Source organism: Panthera leo, chromosome A3 (genome assembly GCF_018350215.1).
Source record: "Panthera leo isolate Ple1 chromosome A3, P.leo_Ple1_pat1.1, whole genome shotgun sequence".
Classification (NCBI taxonomy): Eukaryota; Metazoa; Chordata; class Mammalia; order Carnivora; family Felidae; genus Panthera; species Panthera leo.
In genome coordinates, this window is record NC_056681.1 from 112,330,060 (window position 1) to 112,355,046 (window position 24,987).

Consider the following 24,987-nt stretch of genomic DNA (forward strand, 5'->3'; position numbering starts at 1 on the left):
AAAAACATAGAGTATATTCTCTAAGAATTATGTATTTCAGAATTGAAAATTTGCCAAACTCTGTTATTCATAGTAAATAAGGAAATCAAGCTATTTACCAAAAGAAATGCAAAGCATATTATATTTCAGTGTCTCTGAAAACATCTTAGTTTGCCATTTTCAGAAGTAATCTGAGTTGACAGTGTTTTCGCTTACTTAAAACAGCAAGATGCTGGGAACATTTCTCAGTTGAAGTGCTAAGTTAAAACATGTCAAGGTTCTTCCCAAATCCAGAAAATCATTTTAGGATTTGCACAGACAAATCCATGTAATCCTCTTGATTTTTAATCTACTGAAATCAGTGGTTAAACAAGCAGTGCCTTTGCTTCTGCACCTTACAACTGCAGCTACGGCTCTGGCCATCGAGGAACCATAGGCTGCAGAAATGAATGGACGCATATTCCCTGGCTCCAGAGCCGTAGTCTGAGCCTTCGCCCCACCCTCCAAGGACAGCCTATTTCTTTGAAGGCTTCTCCTTATCCAAAAAATTCAAAAGGGTGTTTTTAAACTCTATGTTAAAATATAAAAATGTAGTAAATATCAACAAAACATACACTTCAGGAAGACATCCTACATTCATCTGTTGCTTCTAGTACACTCTGGCATACTGCCACCTACCCCCAGTTGTAGCAGTATGAGAAGCCGAATTTTTGATTGCAAAGAGACTCAAAAGCACTCATAATAATGGCTAATATGAACCAGTGCTTCCTGCTTCAAAAGTATAGCCTGATTTAATTCTCTCAACTACCCTACAAGGAAGGTACTACTATTTATTATCATTAATATCCCTCTTATGACAGATAAGGACATTGAGACTTAAAAATGGAAAATATATGCCCAAGTGAACTGCCCATGGTAAACTCAAGAAGTCTCATTCCAATGTCTGTGGTCTTGACCACGCTTCCACTGCCTTTCACAGGCATGATTTAGATATTTTCAATTTTGGGGCGCCTGGGTGGCTCAGTCAGTTAAGCGTCCCACTTCGGCTAAGGTCATGATCTCACGGTCTGAGAGTTCAAGCCCGTGTCAGGCTTTGTGCTGTCAGCTCAGAGCCTGGAGCCTGCTTCAGATTCTGTGTCTCCCTCTCTCTCTGCCCCTCCCCCACTCATGCTCTGTGTCTCTCTGTCTCTCAAAAAATGAATAAATGCCAAAAAAAATTTAGATATTTTCAATTTAAACTATAAATTTTAATTTTTTGACGATACCAGTAATGTGTACATAATACCATATGAAAAAACATCTGTCATGAGTTGAACACTCTGAACCTCTCTCAGTAAATCCTGTAGTACTCATTGGCCATCATGATAAATAAAATGTGTATGGTATTTCATACCTCAAATGTACAAGGGCACGAAGGCACTTCCAGAGTAATCCTCAAATATCTAGTGCCATATCTTCCCTACCATCTCAGAGTATAAAAGAAGAGCATTCTTCTCCAGACATCTTCCCTGCATTTTATGGGTTTTTTTGCATTTATTTCTCTTATGTGTGTGCCTGCTCCACCACTGTCCATTTCAGGACAGTACAAACCCAGTCAATCTCAGTACACATTATTTCCTTATTGCAATGCAAGGTAACATCAAGAAAGAGGCAGCCCTTGCTGTTCACTGCCCTCTGTGTTCTTGAAATGGTCTCATAAACCCATGGCCCCACTGTTAAGTAGACTGTAATTCTCATGGTAAAAGAATATTCTAATGGAAAGACAAAGACATAAATAAATAATAGCTATTACCAGCAATATATCATTGAGCAAATTACACTATGACTGTAAATTTCTATTATTTAAATACCAAAATTATTATTCAAGTCCTACCTAAAAAGCACACATTTCTGAACCATTAATTATACAAGAGACTTCCACAGACAGTCACACACAAAAGTTCCACTGCATCTATCATATCTATTCTGCTGCCTTACTTCTCCCTTCCCTACATAGCCAAGTATCTTCAAAGAGATGACTCCACTTTTTTTTTTTAACTTCCACTCACTTCCCCATTCAATCCCTCCTGAATAGCTACTTAACTAAAACAGTTTTCTCTTGAGTCACCAATGATCTCCACATTACTGAAATCAATTAAGGTTTCTATTGCTCACATTCCCAGACCTCTTAACAGCATTTGACAATGTTGGCTATTACCTCATTCTACAAATGCTGCCTTTGCTTGGCTTCCAAGAAAAACATTCACCTGGCATTTTCTCCCTACATCTCGTATTTCCTCTGCAAATGCATGCTTTTCTAACCATCATTAAAATTTAGAGTTCTTAAGGCTTGCTCCTACATGTTCTTCTAAGGGAGTCTCATTCAAAACTAAATATCCTGAGACAAATTCACATCTCGAGGATCAACCTACCCTTTGAGCTCCAGACTCATATATTTCACTACCTACTTGATATATTACTTGGTTATGTCAGAGGCACCTCCATACCCAACAAGTCCATTATCATACTTGTCATCTTTCCCACCAAACTCAGTCTTTTACCAGTGGTTCCAACTTCATTGAATGTTTTCATCAATCAGCCTTTTATACGGGTACAGGCTATCACCCTAGAAGTCAACTTGACACCACCTTCTCCCTCCCCCTATTTATATGTAATCCATTACAAAATAATGTCTATTTTATCGCTAAACGTCCCATAAATTTACCCACTTCTTTCTGTCTCCATTGACACCACCATGTGCAAGCTGCCATCTCTCCTACCAGAACCTTTGCAGTAGCTTCCCACTATTCTTCCTCCATGCACGCTAGCTCCTCTGATCTTTTCCATACAACAGAGCCAGCAAGAATTTTGCAAAAACCCACATCTGATTACATTATGCCCTATAAAAATATTTTAATGGTTTTTCATTGTTCTTAAGAAAAAGCCAAATTCCTGTCATGATTTTAATGTCGTGCATGGTTTGGCCTCTTTCTCCACCTCCATCCTCACCATGCATCAAGCTTTCCTTTGTTCTCACTGCAGCCACCCTAATTTTCTACCTATGTTTTCTGGTTTGGACAACAGGATTTTTGACAATTGTGTTTTCTTTCCATGAAACATTTTTTCACCTGTCCTTTCATCTCCTTCCACCAGGATCTCTTAGCCATGCTTGGACCTTGGCTCTGGGATCACTTCCTCTAAGAAGCCTCCCCTGGCCATCTTATCCTCCCTTCAATACACATAAATCTATATCAGCTTCCATCATTATATTGCACCCAGGAACATTAACTTCCAACTTATGTATCATTTCAAACAACATGAGCATTTTGATTAACCCATACCTGACTGAAGCTTCAATAGAGTACAGATCATACCCTTGTTTATCAATATAATCCTAAACCTTGGTACATAACTGAGCACATATTCAATTCTTAAATATATCTGTTGGATGAATGACTGAATGAAACCTAAAGCTGTATATTAAAATCAAATAAATATCTTCAAATAATTTTTCCCACATCCTGAGAATTTCAGAAGATTGATTTAGGTGATCTAAATCAGTTTTTTAAAATTTTCAATCTTGGTAATTTCTGCTATAAAAACAGGATACAGTCAAAGTTATTTCAATGAGGTTAGAACTGAATTTAAAATGTAAGTACTGTGGGCTAAGGATATACAGAGGTTTTACCAAATGTGTTCAGATTATTTCAAATTTCACATTTCTGCATGCCTGTGTCTCAGTTCCTCAGGGAAATCTGTCATTGCCTGTCCCTATTCCCAATTTAGTAGGGAACTATTAGAAAGCATGGCAATTTCATTAATTGTGCACTGGCTCTCTTCAGTGTAAGTAGACTCTGCATAAGAAATAAACCTCAAGGAACTCCTCAAGGAATTCCTAATCTAGGAAGGCAGGTATAATTCTGAGTTAATATCCCCAGTACCAAACAGCATATAAAAATACATACATTTAAAAAGAAAAAGAGAGGGACTCCTAGATGACTCAGTCAGTTGAGTCCGACTCTTGGTTTTGGCTCAGGTCATGATCTCAAGTTCATGAGTTAGAGTCCCACATCAGGCCCTGCACTGAGAGCATGGAGTCTGCTTGGAATTTCTCTCTCCCTCTCTCTCTGCTCCTCCTTGGCTTGTTCTCACTCCCTCTCTCAAAAATAAATAAAAAACATTTTTAAAAAATCTTAAAAAAAAAAAAAGCAAACAAAACCTTAGTTTAAAAAAGAAAAAAAAAGAGGGGCACCTGGATGGCTCCGATGGTTAAGCGTCCAACTTCAGGTCAGGTCATGATCTCACAGTTTGTGAGTTTAAGCCCCACATTGGGCTCTGTGCTGACAGCTTGGAACCTGGAGCCTGCTTCAGATTCTGTGTCTCCCTCTCTCTCTGGCCCTTCCCCTCTTGAGCTCTGTCTCTCTCTCTCTCCTCAAAAATAAATAAACATTAAAAACATTAAAAAAAAGAAAAAAGAAAAAGAGGGATGCCTGGGTGAGTCAGTCCACTAAGCATCTGACTCTTTATTTCAGCTCAGGTCATGATCTCATAGTTTGTTGGGATCGAGCCCTATGTCAGGCTCTGTGCTGACAGGGCAGAGCCTTCTTGGAATTCTCTCTCTTGTTCTCTCTCTGCCCTTCCCTGGCTCATGCTCTCTTGCTTTCTCTCTCAAAATAAATAATAAACTTAAAAAAAAAAAAAAGGAAAAGAGAAACAACTCAAAAGAAAAAAAAGCAGAAGATAATAGGTAATTTCAAGAAGATGACATCTACAACACCAAATAATCTATACTACACACATACACCTGTATGAAGATGGTCTTGACTTGGTCTCTTCCTACCACATAATTTTATCTCCACTCCTGCCTGGAAAATGACCTACTTAGCTGCTTCTCCTCCCAGCCACTTATAGTTTTCTGGCTAAGTTTGCTCTCTGATTACTACCAACAAAGGAAATATAGAAACCCTTATTCTGAGGCAAAGGGACAATTCTTTTTCTTGATATTTGTGCCTTAAACCTAATGCTAAGTAGAGACAGTGAGAGTCAACACACATAATTTGGGAAGGGACAGTCATTTTAACAACAAAATTCCAAAACAGTCTTGCTTTTGTGGACTTTACAAGAATACACAATCACTGGAACACAGGCTAGTGTCCTTCCCAGAGGTCGGGAAGATGCTCTGCAGGTACCACTTCATTCAGCTCAAAGTCAGTCCTCTTCTAGCCTGTATACCTGCAAATTTTGTAGTTTAGTATCTTGACCCAACCTTTTGATTTTTGCTGTGCCCACTCTCCTCCATAAAATGGAGCCCCATCTCTCTGACCACTGAATACCCCATCCTTCTAGACCTAGAATACATGCCTAGCTCTTGCCCATGTCTTGAGACAACTCGGCCTGCAGCTCACATTTTGACATGCATGCCCCTTCCTCCCATTTTCAGGATGGCTTTCATGGCGGTGCATCCATTCAGACCCATGAGACTCCATGTTACCACACTGGCCCCTCTAAAACATTTCCCTTGCATCCTATCCAACCCCCAACACAGTGCTTTTGTGAGAAAGGTTATTCTTTTTTTTCGCTATCACATTTAATTTAATTGCAGAACTTTATCTAAATGTTGAAGTCATTCCTCAGAATTCTGTGTTTTATGTTAAACATATCCATTCCCTTTCAACTTTCATATGTGAACAGTTTCCCTGGTATATAATTCCTTGCAGGCCTCTTGGGCTTCTGTGCAGTATTCTTAATTCATGGGACCTCAGCGTGAATACAGGATTCCTGCCTGAGAAGAATTAAATACAAAAAGGAACATGGATTTCCCTCCCTGTTCATTAAATATGAATCGTATTTGTAGGATATCAATACTATGTTAGCAACTCATCATCGTGTCTGATCAATCTCCAGGTTCATTTCTTTCCTGTTCTGGAACATATGTAGTTGTTTCCCATTTTCCAACAGCATGATGCTCTCCGTACTTATTTTTTTAATTCCTAAACTTGATTCTTAGAGCGTCGCTTTGTTTTAGTCTACTTGTCTCACTTGACAAAATAACTTTAAATTATCCTGTCTTCAAAGTGCTAACTTTTTCAAACATAGTTCCATTTACATTTAATAACTTATTACTATTATTGAGGTAAATAATAATGATGACTCATTTATTTTCCTCTCACAGTAGAAATTTCACATAGGAAAGTAACTGATCTCATGCATTCCCTGCTGTCCCAAATTTCATTTTTTCTAGTATTCAACTGATCCAGGGTTCAAAATGCTTATCCTACATAACACCTTTTTCCCTTATTGCCAAATACCTTGAAAAGGTAATGTACATGTACTGCCCACCAGTTTTCACTTCTCAGTCACATGTCAAACCATTTCAATCTGACTTCCAATCATGGCAACCTCCTGAGAGGGCTTCCTTAAAGGTCAGCATTCACAACCTAATTGGATAAGTGGCCTTTTCTTTGGTTTTTAGCTCATTGAACTCTGGATCTTTTGTCACTACTGATAAGCCTTCCATTTTAAAGATATCTCTTCTCTTGATTTTCTTGACAATACTTCATCCCATTTTTTCTAACCTCTCTGACTTCTTTTCTTAGTCTCCCACACTAGATTCTCTTTTTAAATATTGTTAGTACTAAAACTCTATCATTAGTCTGCTTCCTTTATTCTCTGCATTGTCTCCTCCAGGGATTGATTCCATGGCTTCAACAATCACCTGTATGCTGATGACTCACAAATGTATTTATCACATTGACCACCAGCCTGAACTGTATTTGTAAGTATCTCTACTTGAATGCAATATAAGCATCTCAAAAATCTTTCCACAAACCCTACTCATCCTGCTATATAAATCTGTACAATATGGCTAATAATAATACTTACCTAATAGAATTATTAAGGTAACACTAGCTGCTTTAACAGATAAGCCCAAAAATTTGGGGGGCTTAATGCAACAATATTTTATCTCTCCTTTCAACTTCAATGATGGAGAAATAAAAGTTGTGATACTCACACTTCTCTATACGTATATTCACTCAGGGACTCAGGAGAGAAGGAAAAGATGCCACACATAACACAATGTGGGCATCAGCCTTAATTGGCAGACAAAAAATAAAAGAGAAAGCAGGTATTTTTGTTGTTTGTTTGTTTTAAATGGGTCGTACTTGCAATGGTACGTATCACTCCACACATATTCCTTTAGGCAAACAAAACTCAGCCCCATGACCTAATTACAAAAAAAATCCTTGGGAACATAGTCCAACTCTATGTACAGAAGAAAAAAGAAACGAGTTTAGTAAACAGGTAAACAGCTCTGCCACAACTATGGAAATTAAATTAACACATGGCTAGCACTTGGCCTAACTCATAGCAACACAAATATAGGATGTGTTCAGTCATGCAATCTAGAATTGCCAGGGTCAACTTTTGTTGTTCACTATCCCATGGTCATCAGGTCATACAATTCTGTCTTACAATTATCTCTTAATTTTAGATCCTTCTCTCCATTTATATTGCTTTAGCTCTATCGTTCTGAATGCTGGTTTGAAAATAGCATTACATGAGGGGAATTGTTTTAGAAAACAATTCTGAGAAAATTAAAAATAGACCTACCCTATGACCCAGCAATAGCACTGCTAGGAATTTATCCAAGGGATACAGGAGTACTGATGCATAGGGGCACTTGTACCCCAATGTTTATAGCAGCACTCTCAACAATAGCCAAATTATGGAAAGAGCCTAAATGTCCATCAACTGATGAATGGATAAAGAAATTGTGGTTTATATACACAATGGAATACTACGTGGCAATGAGAAAAAATGAAATATGGCCTTTTGTAGCAACATGGACGGAACTGGAGAGTGTGATGCTAAGTGAAATAAGCCATACAGAGAAAGACAGATACCATATGGTTTCACTCTTATGTGGATCCTGAGAAACTTAACAGAAACCCATGGGGGAGGGGAAGGGAAAAAAAAAAAAAAAAGAGGTTAGAGTGGGAGAGAGCCAAAGCATAAGAGACTGTTAAAAACTGAGAACAAACTGAGGGTTGATGGGGGGTGGGAGGGAGGGCAGGGTGGGTGATGGGTATTGAGGAGGGCACCTTTTGGGATGAGCACTGGGTGTTGTATGGAAACCAATTTGACAGTAAATTTTATATATTAAAATAAATAAATAAATAAATAAATAAATAAATAAATAAATAAATAAAAAGAAAACAATTCTGATGCCCAGGTCCCAATCCAGATAATTAAATTAAATGTTTGAAGTATCAAAATTATATTAAAGCTATCAATGTAATCCTAATAGACAACCAAGGTTGAGAACTCCTGCTCTAATCCAACCTCCTCTTTGCCTCACCCAGAATGACCTCATTGAAACACCTATTTATCATTGGAATTTCCTTTACTTCAAAATTGTTTTTGAAATTCCATTGTGTAAAGTAAAGTGTGCACATCTAAATGGGTTTTGATGATGACCCACTGGGGAAGTAAGATGCTTATCTGTATGGTTTACTTCATGCTATTTTAATTTAATCGCTGTCAGAGTTTTATATTGTACATAATTTATTAAGACAGTAGAGTCAAGAGATTTTCTTATTTAAAATTCGTTACTGACTCTGAATTCTCCAATGTAGTAGTTTTCTATGTAGAATGTAAGAACCTGAGGGGATATACATGTAATTCACTGGGGTCTAACACTTAGATCTTATTGTCAAACCTCACTAGAACTTTTGTACAGTAGTAAAAGGTTGGAAATCTAACAAGTCAAACACACACACACACACACACACACACACACAGAAGATATGGAAATAGTTATAAAAATAGAAATAGGCTGAGCTAGAAATAAATCCACCTCACATAAAAAGGACAGGATGCAAACTTGGAGCTAGGAGGAAGGAAAGAATACTTCCCCCAAAATTTGGTAACTATTTTTTTAATGTTTATTATTGAGAGAGAGAGAGAGAGAGAGAGAGAGAGAGAGAGAGCGTGTGAACGCGGAGGAGGGGTAGACACACACCACACACACACACACACACACACACACACACACACACACACATACACACACAGAATCCAAAGCAGGCTCCAGGCTCAAAGCTGTCAGCACAAAGCCTGATGCGGAGCTCAAACCCACGAGTCCTGAGATCATGACCTGAGTGAAGTCAGAAGCTTAACCAACTGAACCACCCATGCACCCCAAGCCCACCATTTTCTAATGATGTCTTACAACATATGTTATTTGAAAAGCCTCAAGCTTTGGCCCACTTGGGCCAAAGAAAGTCTGCAGAATACAGTTATGGAGAGGTAAAAAGATGGAACATATGAAAGACCCATTAGGAAACAGAGAAGATAAAGGGGAGAGGTATAGGATGGATCTAATCAGAGTTGCAGAAGGAAAAAAGAGGATGAGGTTGAGGCCATATTCCAAATGGTAAATCTGATGATTTTCCAAACTGAAAGAAAGCCATGAATGCTCAGATTCAGGATGTAAAAATTATGCCCAAGCAGTAAATCTAAATATGGACTTAGTTCATAGTACAACATGAAGACAAAGAAAAAATCTTAAAAGTAGCAGGAGTAAAGAAATATAATTGACTATATTTTAATACTTGAAATAAAATGGAAATATAACTTAAATATTTTGAAAAAATTAACCTAAAGTTATACACATAGCAAAATTTTAGAGAATGAGGATAAAATAAAGATATTTTCAGATTAAATAAAGGCCAAATAAGTTACTACCCACAGATCCCTACTAAAATTTACTATCCACAGATATTGTACTTCCTGGAAAAGAAAAGCTACCCAAGAAAAATGGCAGGAGAAAGAAATAGTAAACAAGTAAGTTGGGTCAATTAAACATATATCAAGGTGTTTTGCAAAATAATTATTGCAATAATTATATGTCTAGTATATAGAACTAAAATACTGAACAAAACTAGCATAAATAATGAAAAAAAGTGACAAAGCATTTTAAGGAAGTAACTGACGAAAACAGTACAACTTAAAATCCATGAGGTTAGTAAGCATATTGCCTATTTTCTTCTCTGTTGCATATCCAGCACCTAAAGGAATGCCTTAAACATAGTAAACACCCAGAAAAAAATGCACTGAATTAATACAAATTTTGTTTAACAAGTGTATAAATCAAGGTTCCCCAGAAAAACAGAACCAATAAGGCGCGCGCGTGTGTGTGTGTGTAGCGGGAGATAGGGAGAGAGAGAAAGAAAGGGAGGAAGAGAGAGAGAAAGAGGTTTTAAGGAATTGGCTTATATTATGGAAACTGGCAAGTTCAAAATCTATAGGGTAGGCCAGCAGGCCAGAGACCCAGGGAGGAGCCAGTATTTCAGTTCAAGTCCAGGGGCTGTGTACGACCAGTAAGGATAGTAACACTGTGGATCAGAATTATTAAATGTGTTTAATCTGTGAGTTTAAAATGATACTAAAAATATAATTTTAAAATATCATTTTTCTTCCTTAGAAGATGCTATTGAACCAAATCATTATTGGGAAAACAGATAGCTAGAGGGGTGGAGTCAAGCAATCTTTCTTCCTTGACTTAATGAACTATATATCAGGATAGCCAAATATTTGATAATAAGAAGCAATGAAAACACTGAAGATCTGGGTAAAGGCCTTCAGTGACTGCCAGCAGGACACCTACAAACAAGAAACATTTTAGACATTCTTAGGAAAGTAAACAATAACATCTATGAAGTAGTCTTACTAAAAATATCAAACTTAACCAACAATTTACAGAAGATAGAGAGATCAGAGCAACATGTAAATAACACCTCAAGGATGTAATCAACAAAATCTACCCTGTCTACAAACATCCCACTTGCTAAAACAACCACCAAAAAAGAAAAAAGTCAAGAAGAAACTAAATCAGAAAGAGCAATCCCATAGATTGAGACTACAGAGACACATTAACCAATTGCAATGTATGGATGTATTTTTTTGGGTGTTGGACCATCTTTTAAAAATGAGATAAACTTTTGAACATTAGCTGGGTGTTATTATATTAATAAATTATTTATTTATGATATGATAAATATGATATATCACTTTTTGGTATGACAATAGGGTTGTAATATATTTCAAAAGAGTATTTATTATTTAGAGATATATACTGAAATATTAACAACTGACATGATATAATGTTTGGGATTTGCTGCCAGAAAGTTGGTGGGGGAATTGATCATTTTTGAGGCTGGATAAATAGGAGTTCATTATATTAATCTCTATACTACTATATATGCATATGTTATAGGTTTCCTAATATATAAAGTTTATAAAACGGACAAAGATAAGCTAGAGAAAAAATTCATTTTACCTGCCAAATTTGTGAAATTAATATAAGGAATGTGTTTCTTCCTATGTGTGATTAAATAACCCTATTTCTGAAATCTCCACTCTAGTTGCCCTGTCCTTGCAGGAAGGTAATTGGCCTTATACAATAGTTAGCAAAGCAGCATTCTGAAACAAGAAAAGCCAAAACAATTGTAGGCATTAAAGCTTTACGTTGTCACAGACCTGTGTTTTACACTAACCACTTCAACACTTTCTCTCTTTCACTCATTTCCCTACTTACGTGCCCTTGGCTTTCCATCAACACCCCATTAAAGCCAACACCTGCAGTGGCATTTTCTCTGCTCATTTCACTGTGCCTATTAACCCTCCCTATCCCAGACTTCTCTCTAAAGATAGTTAATGTAAAAACCTTAAACCATAATCATGTAATCATACCCTCAATACTTTAAACCTCTATGTGGCATCAAATGTTTTATTTACGCATTTTATAATAGAGACCTGTCAATGCAGGTTTACTGCAGGGTTTCTGCAGATATATTGGCAGAGTTTCAAGAAATAAGAAAAGCAGAATCAAGGTAACTAGCTTCACTTTGTTTCAAAGTGCAGAGAAATAAGGTTTATGTTTCAAATGACAATATTATTCAGGTAAGAGCATCATACATTTTGGTGATTCATACCCCAAGGAGGGTTATTCGCCTCTTTACGTGGTTTCTGCAGCTTACATGTGCAGGGGCAGTACCAACTACAGTCACTTGATTGCAGCAATGGAGATAGGCTGTCTCTGAAGTTTAATGGGGCAGCTACTCAAAGGCCAATTCAAGTTAATCACTCATTCTGGTCCTATCTTTTGCTTAAAAGACATGCATATAAGAACAAAGAAAAAGCGGAGGAGGGGGTGGTTAATGTGATCTAACACATTCAAAACAAGATTTTAAACTTCCCTTACTCACTCTGCTTACTGTTTCAAGTCTCTTTAGATATTCGTCCTCATCTTCTTGGTTTAAAGCGTGCTCTTTGTCAAAGCTGCAGTTTGTTTCATTTTGTTTTATTTTGTTTTGTTTTAGTCAGTGTATTTTTTCCTTCTAGTTGCATAAACCTTATTTCCCTTACCGAAGGAAAAATTCTGAGGAAGAGAAGAGATGCATTGTGTCCGTCTCTCTCTCTCTCTCTCTCTCTCTCTCTCTCTCTCTCTCCTGAGAAGCTTCTAAGGTCTTCCCACTCTTTCTCATCCTGTAACTACTGATGCCTGGGAAGCATAAGCCCTGCGTCTCTATTTATGGAGATTTTCATACTGTACTGTCTATGAAGAAAGAAAAACAGCCCTATCCTTATATTTATCAAACTAGGAGTTGCCAGATTGTCTTGAAAACAGTTTTAAGGGATTCCGTGTCTGAGAAGCATTTTTTTTTGTTTTTGTTTTTCTTAAAGGAATCAGATAGCAACACTCCTTTTATACCAATGGTTCCGGCATTTAATTTTACCATGAACTGTATTTAAAATATTTAACACCTGTAAAGTTTGAATAGTCAAATAGTATCCTGATGACCCCAGCTGTGACAAGCATTAACTTTTAAATACTTACTTGTAGAATGTCTGGGGTCCCAAGAAATGAGATTGAGTGGCCAGAGTGGGTGGAAAGGCAGGCATTTAGGGCAATAGTTATTTAATAATAATTATAAACTTATTTCAGTATTTTCACAGCCACTATAGTTGTATAATGCTTAATGTACACCAGTTCTGAAATTTATTGATTAGTGACTTTTTAAAAAAAAATGAGGACCAACATATGGCATCAACTTTTTTGCCAAATAAGTATATTTAAAAAAGCAAAAACCTAAGTACTTCCTATTGTCACCATCATTTCATAATAGGGAAATTTAAAACCACATATGTAAATAGGACATAATCTTAGACCAAAAAGCCAGTTTTTTTAGAACAGAATAAGTTTACCTTTATGAAAAACTCACAATATTGATTTTTTTTAAATTTCTCTACTGACTCAAGAAAATTTAATCACCAGCCTGCCCCAGTCCACAGAGAAACCTTCACCTGATACGTTTTTAAGTGGTCAGTTTAAAGTGAAGAAGTGTCTTCCTCTAGAGGACAATATGTGAACAGAAAATTTGAACAGGTCAATAACCAGAAGATGAACGTGTTTCATCACACAGATATTAAACATTTAGCATTGTTTGCTGAAGAAATGCCAAATCTGCCTCAACTTCTGTTTACTTTGTGCTCATAAATCTAGTATCATATTAAGGATTTATATCCCCTTTCACTTCATGCAAAACATGTTTAACCATTTGTTTTTATTGCTGATTCTCGGTAATGCATAATCAATAACTTTCATGGTACAATTACAAAACTACAAACTCTCACAGAAATGCCATTTCAGCACACACATGAATTCATGGTAGCACAAGATTAATAGTTTTACTCTGGAAAGTACATACTATATAAGCCAGTGCTCTTTGAAACAATTCAGTGAAGGGTGGGAGTATGCTTTCTGTCTAGCTATAAGCTAGACATTCTGCACTATAAGCATTTCCAAAAAAAAAAAAAAACTAAAAGTTTTTACATGTTTAATGCAGAAGCAATTTCTTGACATTCATTCAAACCCAGGGTTAAGATTTTCTCAATATGCTGGAACCCAACTAGAAGACCATTTTTACATTAATTTATTTGAAAGTATAAATACATCTGTATGGGGAAGCTTAGAATTCTCATTTTTAAAGAGAAGTGAATACACATAATTAAGGAAAGTGAATTTCATGTGATACCCACCATTATACGCATGATAGCTAATCTTATATTGCATTATTAGAATGCACAAGCTCTTCCTTTTTATTGAATTAACAAGACTCTGAGACTTTCCCTTTCCTTTAACTGAATCTGTTCTCAAGTAGGAAAACTTTAACAATGTGCTCCCAAGTGTCCAAGCTGGTATTCTAATGCATGGTGTCTAAAACATACTTGGTGCCCCCTGTACCTTAACTTGGAAATTGTTTGCATTAAACCATCACTTGTTACTATTCCTCCAAACTCTTGGCTTGGCTTTCTAAATCCTTGATCTTTTTCTTCCTTCTTAAAGTTAACTTTGGACAGAAGTGTTCCAAAGGGAACTGCAGTAATTGTCTTAATGCTTAGTGCAATTAGCAAAGATTCAAGAAAACGTCTCCCAGTAGAATGACTGCACCATGCAAGAGTGCAATTACTTACTAGCTTAGTCATCCTACAATTATTTCCATAGCTTTGGTATTTAATCTAAATAAATGTCCAGAGGCTGCCTCTTTGCCATTCTCCTTCATCTATAAGATGAAGTTCTTTTGCAATGGACATATTACCTTTCTAAAATTTGGCATATCCCCTTTCTAAATTTTCCTAACAACCACACAGTGAATGAATGTTGCTATGCCCCTATGAATTAAATGAAAGGAAAGGAAGAGAGATTCGATCATGATCTCTTTCTCCTATCTCTGTCATGAATGGCCTCTTCCTATGGGATTTTCCTGGACTATTCCTTCCCTGAAGAGACATCTGTTTCATGTGGAGGACAGCGTGACAGTGTCAACAACTTTCCTATTAAGTGTGCCCAGAATCAGATTCACTATTATTTTGCTCTACCTCCATACCCAATCTGTCCTCAGAAGTGAACGTTTCTAACAAACTTTTTTTCCCCCACTGTAGTCATAATTTCACAGCTTCTCTCATTGGGCTCCTCAGTTTTATAACTGTCATTCCCATTACCCTTTTCAACAATGACTCCATTTGTAAATGAGCAAGCTTGAAACTTTCACTGATTTCTTTGGCAATATTTTAAGCACACTTTTCTTCCAACTGATTTAAACAAAGAAATGTACTATTGTTTGGAACCACTAAATTGAATTAAGCCCCCGTTAATAGTGTTATTTTATAACTAGTAGCATGTCCAGATATAAATCGGCCTGGCTGGGATAATGCTATGAGTTGCTGTTACCTGGAGGGCCGGTTCCAAACTCTAGGATATTGACTACAAGGATCTGGTAAGGTCCTCACAGCCCAATAGCTAATTAACATAGTATTCTGAAAGCTTCAGTAACTAGACACTCTATAAAAACACTAAAATCTTTAATGTTATTGTTGTTTTGGAAATGACTGAATCCACATGAGGAGTAAGAGCTATGTAAGGTCCACTCTGAGGTTAATTCGAGCATGGGGTATATACAGCAAATTATGAAATGTATTCAATGGGATTCTGTTCTACAGGAAGAGCCTTCTCTGTGATAGGGATTATGTGAAATACAGGGAATTCAACAGTGAACAGACAGATATTAATGTCCGCTTTCTCCTGATTTTAATCTCGTGCCTTCTTTAATTAACAACTAAAAGAAATCTGTAGTTGAATAGCTCTTTTATCTTTCTCCTTGTCTAGACTGTTTTTTTTTTTTTTTTTTTTTTTGCATCTTACAACCCTCACTCCAGTCTTCCCTGAGATTTCCCTTCTTTGTATTTAAGAATCTGATTTCTCTTTAAATGCCATGTTATCTCTATACCTGTAATGCATGTAGGTTTAATTTGGAGAATGAACATCTTATTGAGACAGTTGTCTTACATGCTGCAATTTTTAATCATCTCCGTCATCCTACAAGGTAGGTATTGTGCTTCCCACTTTAGAGATTAAAAAAGATAAGGCTTGAGGACATACTGTGTTATATACATCTAATGAATGGTATTGAAACTGGTTGGACTTGTACAAAGCCATCATTTTGCCTCACTCTCCTCACTGTGGGTATTGAGTCTTTATTAACAATATCCCAAAGAGGTTTGCTGCTTTCAATAAGAACTTGTTATTAATTACCCTAAGATTGGGATAGTTACATGGTTCTACTCAGAATGTCTCTATACTTTAATTAATTTAAATAATTAATATGGCTTTTTATTTCTACAGTCAGTATCCCAACATTGTGTGTGTGTGTGTGTGTGTGTGTGTGTGTGTGTGTGTGTGTGTAAAGATTTAAAGTCAATAAATGGTATCTTGGATTAGGTTCACTGGAAGCAAACTCTGAGAGGAGAATTCAGGGATAGGCAATTTATTAAGGAAGTGCTCCCAAGAGTAACCAACAAGGGAATGAAGAAAGCAGGACAAAGAGAGGTGACAAAGCCATGCAAAGGTGTGATTTCATGTGAAGGACCAGCCACACTCTCACCATCGGCCTCAACCACGGCTTCCTGGAGCCGATAGCTCTACGGTATAAATTACTCAACAGATTGTCCTAACTGGAAGCAAAGGAGCTGGGCTTCAATCAGTTGTTGGCTAAGGGCCACTCGGGAAGGATGTTCACTCCCAGCTGTGTGGGAACAGTCAGTGCAGCTCCAGCAGCCAGAAAGCAGTTCTCCAAAAGAATCTCTGACACAAACTGTTGGAAGAAAAAGCCCACACAACATGGGAGGGGAAGTGGAAGGATCTGAGGCAATCTGGGTAAAAGACAAATAGTTGGTGAAAGGCTAATGGGAGTTACAGTTCTAAAGCTAAAAATCCCATATGAGTGAAATCATAATGGTATTTCTCTTTCTCTGACTTATCTCACTTAGTGCTATACTCTCTAGGTCCCTCCATGTCATATGTGGAACTTAAGACACAAAACAAATGAACAGATAAAGAAAAAAAAAAATGAGAGACAAACAAAAAAACAGACTTATAAATACAAAGAACTAGTGGTTGCCAGAGGGAGGTGGGGGGGGGGGGGTGGTAGGTGAAACAGATAAAGGGGATGAAGGGTACACTTATCTCATAGAGCACTGAGTAATATATGGAATTGTTGAAACACTACATTGTACACCTGAAACTACTATAGCAATACATGATAATTATATTTGAATACAAAATAACACTTTTTTAAAAAAGAAAGAAATCTAATAAAATAAAGCTACAAAGCCCAAAGAATGAAACTGAAAGTCTGACTATAGGAATAAGAAAACGTTAACTACCATTGCAGATGGCTTGTTCACTAAGCAAACGGTAGTTTACAGATGATGCTCTTCCTGTTTGAAAAGGATTTGGCAGTGTTGCAATTAAAGGTACATATAAAGTATGAGTATTAAAATAGAAATAGAAAATTTCAAACAAACCTATAGCTATTGGGAAATGCAAATTTCATACATACCTAGGCTTCTGTAGTTACTGCATTTTTAGGATTAAATTTATATTTGAGCTTCCTGATAGTCATGGCAAGAATAGTGAAAGAAGGAAAAGACAGAGGAGGGGGAGAGAGGAATAAGAAGCCCTTGCCAAGATTTTAGGAGAGACAAATTCTGATAAACCCAAAGTTTAGAATCCCAATTTGCACACAGATACTTACTTATACAAGAGCAGGTGAACAATTAAATAAAGATTAAGTTCAATAGTCACCTTTGGTAAGAAACAGAAGTGCTTATCACACGACTGACCAGTCCTCTGCATCCTCTACAGCATTAAAAGGTAATCCATGGATAGGTATATCATTCATAGTGGGTAAAGAAATGCAGTTGAGATATATCACTTTCTATTATCAGCATTAATAAGGACAAAGGCACTAAGTCTCATCCTCTCTTACATGACAGTTTTTGTTTTGTTTGCTTTGTTTTGTTGCGATACAAAACCTGTACACAATTAATATATACAACTTGATAACTTTGGAGAAAGTATACACCCATGAAACCATCACCACAATCTATGCCATAAACCTATCCATCACATCCAAAGGTTTCCTCCTGCCTTCTTATTTATGATATTATTTTTGTGATAAGAATGCTTAACATAAGATCTACTCACTTTAGCAATGTTTTAAATATACAATACAGTATTGTTAACTACATGCACTATGGCACTATGCCATCTAGATGTCTATGACTAGACATCTTGTATAACTGAAACATTGTACCTTTTAACTAATACCTCCCATATCCTCTTCTCCCCAGCATCTGCAGACAACTATTCCACTCCCTGTTTCTGAGATTAACTATTTTAGATTCCACATATAGTGGCATCACATAGTATTTGTCCTTCTGTGTCTGGCATATTTCACTTAACATGATGTCCTCTGGGCCCATTCATGTTGTTGCAAATGGCAAGATAACCTTCTTTTTTAAGGCTGAAATATTGTATTACATTTATATACCACATTTTTTTCTTTATCCATGGTTGGATATTTAGGTTGTTTCTATGTCTTGGCATTTGTGAATAATGCTACAATGAACATGGGGATGCAGATATTTTTCTAAGATCCTGATTTCAATTCATTTGATTATATACCCAAGTTGCTGAACCATACAGTTTTTGAGTAAACTCCTTAACATTTTCCATAGTGACTTCAATTATTTACATCCCCACCAACAGTGTTTAGGATACCAATCTCTCTACATCCTCACCAAAATTTGCTGTCTTTTGGGGGTTTTTTTGATAAAAGCCATCCTAACAGGTGTGAGGTAATATCTCATTGTGTTTTTGATTTGCATTTCTCTGATGATTAGTGATGTTGAGCATCTTTCAAGTATCAGTTGGCCATTTGTATGTATTCTGTAGAAAAATGTCTATTCAAGTATTTCACCCATTTTTAATTGGATTAAAATTTTGTTTCTGTTTTGCTTTTTTTCTTATTGTTTTACTTTGTTTCGTTGCTATTAAGTTATAAAATCTCCTTATATTTTTTGGAAACTAACCCTTTCTCCGAAATATGGTTAGCAAATATTTTCTCCGTAGGTTCCACTTCGTAGGTTGTCTTCTCACTCTTTGTTTCCTTCGCTACACAGAAGCTTTTTAGTATGTAGTTCACTCGTCCATTTTTGCTCGTGTTGCCTGTATTTTTGGTGTCATATCCTAGAAATCATGCTAGGACCAACGTCACAAAGTTTTCCACAATATAGTTTTCTAGGAGTTTTACAGTTTCAGGACTTATGTTCAAGGCTTTAATCCATCTCAAGTTAATTTTTGTGTATTTTTGTGATTCTGTGCAAGATAAAGGTCCAATTTCATTCTTATACAAGTAAACATCAAGTTTTCCCAGGACTGAAAACAGACTATCCTTTTGTTGAAGAGACTGTCCTTTCCCTATGTGTATTCTTGGCACCATTATCAGAAATCTGTTGAACATATATGTGACAGATTGCTTTTGGGCTCTCTATTTGTTTTATTGTTTTATATGTCTAATTTTATGCCAGTCCAAAGCTATTTTAATTACTGTAGCTTTGTAATATATTTTGAAATCAGGAAGCATGATGCCTCCAGCTTTGTTCTTTCTCAAGGTTGTTTTGGTTCATCAGGCTCCTTTGTGGTTCCATACAAAGTTGAGGATTTTTTTTTTTTATTTCTGTCAAAAATGTCATTGGGATTTTGACAGGGATTACATTGGACATGTAGATCACTTTGGGTAATATGGAAAGTTTAACAATATTAAATCTGCTAGTCCATGAACCTAAGATATCTTTCCATTTATGTGTGTCTGCTTTTCTTTCATCAGTGTTATAATTTATAGTTCTAGGTGTACAAGTCTTCCTACATATTTTATATTCTTTTTGATGTCATTATAAAAGGAATTGTTTTCTTAATTTCTCACTCTGATAGTTTGTTGTTAGCATATAAAAATGCAATTAATTTTTGCATATTGATTTGTATCCTGCAACTTTGCTGAATTTAACAGGGTGTTTTGTTTTGTTTTGTTTTGTTTTGTTTTGTTTTGTTTTGTTTGTGGAGTCTTTAATGTTTTCCACATATCAGATTAGGTCGTCTGCAAACAGATGATTTTACTTCCTTTCAAATTTGGATGCCTTTTCTTTCTTTTTTTCTTGCCTAATTGCTCTGTCTAGAACTTTCCAGTACTACATGGGATAGGAGTAGTGAGAGCAGGCATTATTATCTTGTTCCATATTTTAGAGGAAAAGACAGAGAGTTGGAATTTAAATCAGAGTTGTGGTTTGGCCATGAGACACCATGCAGATAAGGTAAAGCATTCCGCAAAATAAGTGATCTTACTCTCTAGCCTCTCAGACCTCACCTGGCTCCACTCTCCCAAGAGATCCTTTAGGTCAGCCACCCTGGCCTGGTCTTCTTTCTGTCCTTGAAAGATAAAGCTCTCCATGCTAAGGTCATCCACTTGTTATTTCTCTTACCAATCTGCCCTTTTGTGACTGGCTCTTTCCTCATGCTGGGCCTCAGTTCAAGCTCCATTCTCAGAAATGCTCTCCTAGACTACTCTTATTTCTGATCCCATTACCTTCTTCATTTTTCTTTCAGCACTTGTCAGTATCTGAAGTATATTCAGCCCTTCATTTGCTTACTATCTGTCTCCCCCAACACAATAATATAAGCTCCTTGAAAGCAAGGACCATGACTGTACTATTCATTGCTGGATCCAATACCTAGCACAATGCCTGTAATCTACTAGGTGGGAGATAAATGTTTGTTAAATGAATACATTCATTATTATTATCTCTATTCTCAAGGATATTATGATCTTGTTGGGAAAACAAAGATATACACAATTGAAATAAGATTTCTAAAGTTTCATAGCTCACCAGGGAATTCTTACATGATTCTGTAAAGCAGAGCCTAATCAGGAAATGAATTTTTCCCCACTAATCCTTGGGATCCAACACAATGTGCCCCAAACTTGTTTTATGCAACTTCCAACAAGAAAATTCAAATTCTAACATCTACTCACCTGCCAACATCTACACACACACACACACACACACACATATATATATATATATATATATATATATATATATATATATATACACTAACTTCTGCTGTTACCATGGAGCCCCCTGTCCATGTCGATACAAACTAAATAAACATTAGAGCAGCTGTATTCAGTATGCAGAATTCAGATTCTTCCTGCTTCGAGGCAAGTTAAAAGTAATACAATATTTTCCATTTAAAAAATCTATTTCATTTCACAATATTGTTCCCACAGATTGTTTTTTTAATGCCTTTATTTAGCCATTTTCCTGTTCTCAACTTCCGGCTCCCATCCTGGCATTTCCCTGATGTGTTAATTTTAACTGCAAACACCTAATCAGAATTTTAAGAATAATCAGTAGGTTGGCTAACTTTCAGGAAGAAATACTAGTGGTGTTTTCAATGGGCCAGCAGGATGTCTCCAATTATAAAGATGGGGGAAATAAAAACAATAGGATGGTAAAATCCATTGAGGGACAGATTGCATTTTATAGGAAAAGATGTAACTTCATTTAGCTTTGGTCTTTATGTCTTGCAAATGTGCTTAGCACTCCTACATCCCATGAGTCTCAACGTCAATATTTATGTGCTGGAATATTTCATTGCCTCATAAACCAAGAGGTAACTGAGTATTTTTACTCTCTGGGAAAAAAAAATGTTATAGCAGGTAGTGGTTTCAGGCAGCTCCCCTTCTCACTCACACTTTTATGCACCAACTCTCAGGAAGATAGAAAGCTAGGTAAACAAGAAGCCTCATTTTTGTTTCCTCTTGCTCTATCTATTAGATATTAACTATAACTAATTTTTAGTTAACTGTGATTCAGCTCCAACCAAAATTTCAATTATGGAAACCCAAGAATAAAAATTTGATTTTTTGTTTTGTTTTGTTTTAATATAAACTTAAAACAAATCTTTATAGGGGGAAATCCCTGTACTTTAAATACCAAATTCAGGTTCAAAGTTGACATTCCTTCAAAAAGAAACAGAAAAGACCTCTAAATAAATGATCCCTAAGACTTAAAAAGAAATTATAAACAAATATTACTTTTAATATGTAGGAACAGTGAGTATTTCTCAAGGGAGAAGATACTCACCTCATGAAGACCACCGGTCTCCTGTGGAGTCCCAGATTATAAGCCTCCTTTTCCAACTCCACAGAGGGCTCCAAGTCCTTAAATATTTTCCATCCTTGTTTCCTGGATGCTTGTCCTCTAGTGTCTACTCCAAATCCCTTCACTCCATCAATATCATCCATCTGTGTGTGTGAAGAGCAGAATCCAGGCACCTAACAGGAGTGAGCTCATCCATTTCTCTTTCCCCCCCTCTTCTTCTTTCTCTCTCTCTCCTCCCTCCTGTCTTTTCTCAATCTCTCTCTTACACACATATACACATAAAAAGACTCTGTAGTTGAATAAGTTTGAGAGTTGAAGATTTAAAACAAAATAAATCTATGTACTAGAGAATTGTCCAAGGCACATAATATATTAATATGTACTATGAATCTCCAAAAACAAGCGATACGAGATGTAGTCTTTTCCAAATATACTTGACCATAGATGCTTGTTTTTCTTCAAAAAACATCCTTTACTGCCACAATTATTTATCAGTCTACTACTACATGCCTTGTGTTAGTTGTGTTAGTTTTAATGAATGCACAATAAGATGAATAATCAGATTTATTTCCCTAAAGAAGAACAGATCACAGGGATAGAGAGAGAGAGAGAGAGAGAGAGAGAGTGAGAGAAAGAAGCAGAGCTCACCTGAAGAAGCAGGGCTCATGCTCACCCAATGTGGGACTCGGATTCACAAACTGTGAGATCATGACCTGACCTAAGTCAGATGCTTAACGACTGAGCCACCCAGGCACCCCCAGATCACATTCCGTAACTGTGCTCTAGGAAGGTACCCACTAGCCACATATGGCTACTTAAGTTTCATTAAATAAATTTAAGTAACATTAATAATTCTCAGTTCTTCACTAGTCATTTCAAATTCTCAATAGATATATAGTGGCTAGTGGCTGCCACAATAATGGTGCAGATATAGAACATTTCCATAATTGCAGAATATTCTATTGGCCAGAGCTGATCTGGAACATTATATTATTTTTATTAATCATACACTAAAAAGCATAGTCATTCATTTTTTACATAATTTCTCTTCCAAAGACTATAAATTTTATCAGATCTTACCCAATCACAGGTCATTCTCTTATTACAGTTAAGAAATTTCACTCATGATGGGTATAAATTATTCCTACTTCTATTATTACTTTACTCTCTCAACAAATTGCTTCTGGATCCACTGTGCTAACTGAACTCAAGAGCATTGGCAGGAATTAACAACCAGATCACATTAGACCAACCATACAGTGACTTCACAGTCAGAGATTTCTAAGTCTGGAAAAGCCCCTAAAAATGCTTTATTCCAAATCTCTCAGTTTTAAAACTTAGAAGTTGAAGCTCAGAGACACAAGAACTTATCCTAGGTCACAGAGATTTTAAATGGCATAGCTCCTAAAACCCAAGCCAATCATAGACTGCACACAACTCCCTGGGTTTCCTTCAGAAGGAACAAGTCATGGCATAGCACATGACTGAACTAACAAGTGCAACTATGCACAGCAGGGATTTTCCTACTGATATTCTTCTGCTAATAGTAGCAAATGAGCTCTTCTCCATGAGATTATTATCACTGGTGTAAAATTTAACTTTTACTGAAACTCAGTAGGTACTGTGAATACTAAGCTCTATAGAGAAACACTCATTAAAACTATCTAAAAGTATGTGTGAATATGTATGTGCCCATATATATACTATATATATACACATATATATACATATACATATATGTGTGTATACACACACACACACACACAATCAGGAAAGAGTGTAAGTCTTAATTACTCAGTATCCAATTATGTCATAATAAATAATTCGTATTTTTTAAAAAACTGACAGTTTTGGTGACCTTTACATACATTATTTCATTAAATCACAGCATCTTGTGAGGTAGGCATTTTTTAAATGTGAGAAATCGGTGATTCAGAGAGATTAGAATCATTCAGTCCTGGGTCACATGACTGCTATACAGGAACTAGAACTCCTATTCAGTTTTGGTTTGTTTGTTTTTTTTGTTTTGTTTTTGTTTTTTTTGGCTTTAAGATTGATGCGCTTACTATTGCATTATAGCTGCCTCCCTTAAAAAATTCTTGTGTGACAGTGGTGGGAATGAAAAAAGCACAAATGCTATGGAAAACACTGTGGTGGTTCTTCAAAAAAATTAAAAACAGGAGCGTCTGTGTGATTCAGTCAGTTGAGGGTCCAACTCTTGATTTAGGCTCAGGTCGTGGGATCAAGCCCTGCTTGGACTCTGCGCTGACAGTGCAGAGCCTGCTCGGGATTCTCTCTCTCCCTTTCTCTCTGCCCCTCTCCCTGCTTCATGCTAGCACATGCTCTCTTGTGCTCTCTGTCTCAAAAAAATTTTTTTAATGTTTTTATTTATTTTTGAAGGAGAGAGAGAGACAGAACATGAGCAGGGGAGGGGCAGAGAGAGAGGGAGACACAGAATTAGAAGCAGGCTCTAGGCTCTGAGCTGTCAGCACAGAGCCTGACGCGGGGCTCAAACTCACAAACTGTGAGATCATAACCTGGGCCGAAGTCAGACACTTACCCGATTGAGCCACCCAGGCGCCCCAATAAATAAAAACTTTTAAAAATTTAAAAATAGAATTGCTATATGATTCAGCAATTCCACTTCTGGGTATATACCCATAAGAATTAAAAGCAGGATCTCCAAGAGATATTTGTATATCTGTATTCATAGCAGTATTATTCAGAATAGTTAAAATGTGGAAATGACCAAACTATCCATCAATGGATGAATGGAGGATGTATGTGGTATGCCCACACAATGCAATGCTCTTCAGTCTTAAAAGGAAATTCTGACATATGTTACAACATGGATGAAACTTGAGGACGTTATGCTAAGTGAAATAAGCCAGTAACAAAAAG